Source organism: Polyodon spathula, chromosome 46 (genome assembly GCF_017654505.1).
Source record: "Polyodon spathula isolate WHYD16114869_AA chromosome 46, ASM1765450v1, whole genome shotgun sequence".
Taxonomy (NCBI): Eukaryota; Metazoa; Chordata; class Actinopteri; order Acipenseriformes; family Polyodontidae; genus Polyodon; species Polyodon spathula.
In genome coordinates this window covers 527,616-532,099 of record NC_054579.1, presented here as the reverse complement: position 1 = coordinate 532,099, position 4,484 = coordinate 527,616, and positions in this window count along the sequence as shown.

Below are 4,484 nucleotides of genomic sequence, written 5' to 3'. Positions count from 1 at the left end.
ACTAGAAATCTCTCTCATGAGTTTTTTTTTGACAGCTGGAATCTGATAGGCTGTCTCCAGAGAGCCGGTATTGTGATATCAGCAGTGATGCGTTCTGCTGCGAGGACTCTGATTCGTCGCTGTGCATCCTGACTCCAGATTGTGAGCTGTACCTTTGTTCCTTGGATGGGGAGAGTTCCCAGAGGTATTGAAAACTGGAGCCAAAACTGCTCTGAAACGAACTCAGTCCCACTCCTGCTCCATCTTTCTGTGTTGAAGCACTTCTCCCGTTCTCATGAGACTCGCTCTCAACATGATTCAGCTCCAGTTCCTGAAGATCAGATTCTGGGGGTCTGTCTGTCTGTCTCTCTGTCTGTCTGTCTGTCCACCTCCGCAACGGCTGGTCTGAGTGTCACATACAGGATTGCATCTCTCTGACTGACAGTGTACTAACGTAGATTCTCATGACTTCGACTGTGAGATTCGCTCCTAGAGACCGACCCAGTTCTCAGGAAACTACTCGCTCTCTCTCCTCTCTCTCTCTCTCTGCTCTCTCTCTCTCCTCTCTCTCTCTCTCTCTCCTCTCTCTCCTCTCTCTCTCTCTCTCTCTCTCTCTCTCTCTCTCTCTCTCTCTCTCTCTCTCTCTCTCCTCACGCTGAGAGCTCTGGTTGCGAACGCATTGCCCTGGCGATGGGCTGGGGGGGTGATGATGTCACTGATAATGTCACTGACTGGTTGTTCTTCATGGGCGTGTCTCCCCCCCCCCGTCTCTCTCTCTCTCTCAGTGTTGGGGAGCAGCGTGTCTACTCTGAGCTCGGAACAGGGCAGGCCAGCCCTCCCAGCCTCTCCCCGGAGCCCCCCCAGGACCCTGTCTCTATGACCAGGCTGGCCCCTCCCGGTGCAGTCGGACCCGGGGGCTGGCTCGAGGAGAAGAGCAGCAGGCTCTCTGGTAACCGAAAGACTTTGCAATTGCAGAAAAGGGAAAAAGTCTCTGGAGCAGAATTGAATTCTGGCCACTATTATTATTATATTATTATTATTATTATTATTATTATTATTATTATTATTATTATTATGAGTCGTTCAGCGGAGGCTTTTCTCCCATAGAGGCTTCCAGAGACTAGGGGGGTGAACTCTGCATCACCAACAACTGCTGCTGCTGCAGAGTCTCTTCCAATAGGACCGCGTTTGTTTGACGTCTCGTCCGAAGGACGGAGCACAAGGAGGTGAAGTGACTCGCTCAGGGACACACGCACACACACACACACACACACACACACACACACACACACACACACACACACACACACACACACACACACACACACACACACACACACGCACACACACACACACACAGCGAGTCGGAGGCTCAGCCGGGATTTGAACCTCCTGGTCTCGAGACCCCTCTTCTCTCGCCGCTGGGACCGGCGAGACCCCTAGGGAAGAGCGTCTGAACTGTGCTCTGGTCTCCACGGCAGAGTCTGGAAGTGGTTCGGTTCTCTGACTCTCTCCAGCATGCGCGTCTGTAATAACTGTGCGTTTACACCGGGTTTGCTCAGCAGATACGTGTGTGCTTACCCGTCACTGGAGATATTTCACTGAAAGCGTTTCTGTTCTGTCCACTCAAGCTCATTCTAATATTCATTAACCACGTCTCTCTGCACACAGGACCACTTCGCTCAAACAGACCTCGACAGGAGATTGGATATGTCTCATCACAGGGGCGGAGACCGGACCCGGCTAGCCCTGCCCCCTCCCGGAACGCCGGGCCCTCAAACCCCGCCCCCAGGCGGAGTCTCGAGCTGGCCAGCCCCTCCCCTTTGCCCTATCGGACCTCCCCAGACCCCAAACCTCACTTCCCGTTCCGCAACCCGGATTTGGGCATCCTGACGTTGTCGCCCCGACGGAACCCTGAGGCAGAAAGCCCCTCCCCTCCCAGGAACCGGGATTCCAAAAGCCCCGCCCCCCGCTGGTATTCTGAGGAAGAAAGCTCTGCCTCTCTCAAGAGCTTTGAGAGGGAAAGCCACTCCCCTCGCCGCAACTTTGAGAAAGAAAGCCACTCCCCTCGCCGGAACTTTCAGAGGCAAAGCTCCACCCCACTCCGGAACGTTGAGAAAGAAAGCCACTCCCCTCGCCAGAACTTTGAGAAAGAAAGCCACTCCCCTAGACAGAACTTTCAGAGGCAAAGCTCCACCCCTCTCAGGAGCTTTGAGAAAGAAAGCCACTCCCCTAGACAGAACTTTCAGAGGCAAAGCTCCACCCCTCTCAGGAGCTTTGAGAAAGAAAGCCACTCCCCTAGACAGCCACTCCCCTAGACAGAACTTTCAGAGGCAAAGCTCCACCTCTCTCAGGAGCTTTGAGAAAGAAAGCCACTCCCCTCGCCAGAAGTTTGAGCCCGGCAGCCCCTCCCCTCACAAGCAGCATTCCGATTCCAAACCCTCCTTTAAAACAGAACTCAGGAGCCTTGCTAAAAACCTCCACCCCACAGGCCCCGCCTTTTCTCCTCCCTCCTCCTATAAACTCAACAGGACCATAGCAGACTCCTCCAGCCCCGCCCCCAGACGAAGCCCCTCCCCCGGGTGTGGCCTGTCCCAGGCAGACCCGAGACAGGGCAGGAGCCCCGACCCTCGCAGCTCTCCAACAAGGAGGTTAGAAGCAGCTAGGAGCCCCTCCCCTGGGCGTGACCTGTGGTCCCGGAGCCCCTCCCCTCAGAGGGGCGTGGCCGGCAGGCGGAGTTCTTCTCAGAGCTCCCTGGAGAGTGAAGGCAGCCTGCGGAGCGCTGGAGGCTCGGGGCTGGTCAGGAGAGAGTACTGCGTGCTGGCAGACCTGCCCAAGCCCAGGAGAATCAGCCACAGGGAGGCGCTAGAGAGGGAGCGCAGAGAGAGGGGACACGGGGCCCGCACCAGGAGCCCAGGCAGGGAGGAGGTGCACAGGCTGTTTGGGTACGAGAGGAGGGGAGAGGGGGAGAGGGGAGGAGAGAGAAGGGGGAGAGGGAGTAGGGGAGGAGATGGGAGAGAAGAGAGGAGGGGGAGAGGGAGGAGTAGAGAGGGGAGAGAGGGGACAGGAGAGAGAGAGGAGGGGGAGAGGGAGGAGGGGATGAGTAGAGAGGGGAGAGTGAGGAGGAGGAGGAGGAGAGAGAGAGAGGGGGGAGAGGAGAGAGGAGAGGGGAGGAATCTGTATTTTTTTTACTGTCTCCTCTTCCCTGTTCCCAGGAAATCCCAGATATCGGAAGCGTTCCAGTCCCTGGATTCAGGAGCGCCAGTGTTCCGGAGGGAGGGGGGTCTGTCTCGGACCCTCTCTGCGTCCTCCCTCCTCTCTCAGGGGTCCTGCAGCCCCCCCAGAGAGGAGCAAGCCTACTGGAGGAGCGGTCTGAGACCAACACAGAACAGTCAGGTAACTCTCCCATAGACAAAACAGAGAGGTCTGGTAAAGCACAGGGAAGCATTGTAAAGCACAGAGAGGTCTGGTAAAGCACAGGGAAGCATTGTAAAGCACAGAGAGGTCTGGTAAAGCACAGGGAAGCATTGTAAAGCACAGAGAGGTCTGGTAAAGCACAGGGAAGCATTGTAAAGCACAGAGAGGTCTGGTAAAGCACAGGGAAGCATTGTAAAGCACAGAGAGGACTGGTAAAGCACAGGGAAGCATTGTAAAGCACAGAGAGGTCTGGTAAAGCACAGGGAAGCATTGTAAAGCACAGAGAGGTCTGGTAAAGCACAGGGAAGCATTGTAAAGCACAGAGAGGTCTGGTAAAGCACAGGGAAGCATTGTAAAGCACAGAGAGGTCTGGTAAAGCACAGGGAAGCATTGTAAAGCACAGAGAGGTCTGGTAAAGCACAGGGAAGCATTGTAAAGCACAGAGAGGTCTGGTAAAGCACAGGGAAGCATTGTAAAGCACAGAGAGGTCTGGTAAAGCACAGGGGAGCATTGTGAAGCTGTCTGGCTGTATTTTCCTATGACTGTGTTTGTTGTATTTGTAGGCTGAGGACCGGCGTCTTGCGGACCAGGGTTCGACGAGCAGGTCCAGTTCTCTTAAGTACAGCAGGGAGGCAGAGAGGGTGAGAGACTGAGGGACGGGCAGGGGGGAGAATTTACACGACTGGTGCTGACAAAATGAATTACAGAAATCTTCATTATACAGGACCTGGCAGGCAAAGCCTGGAATGGATCAAACTGCTGCTGTGCAACAGGAGTCTGATTTCCCAGCCCTGGAGTGTCCTCTTTCTCTCTCTCTCTCTCTCTCCTCTCTCTCTCTCTCTCTCTCTCTCTCTCTCTCTCTCTCTCTCTCTCTTCTCTCTCTCTCTCTCTCTCTCTCTCTCTCTCTCTCTCTCTCTCTCTCTCTCTCTCTCTCTCTCTCTCTCTCTCTCCTCTCCTCTCCTCTCTCTTCTCAACCTCAACTTTTAAACCCCCCCCCCCCCCCCCCCCGAATATTTAACAGCCTCGGGCTACGCCGCTGATTGGTCGAGCCCCGATTTCTTGTCTCGACGCTGATTGGTCGAGGACCC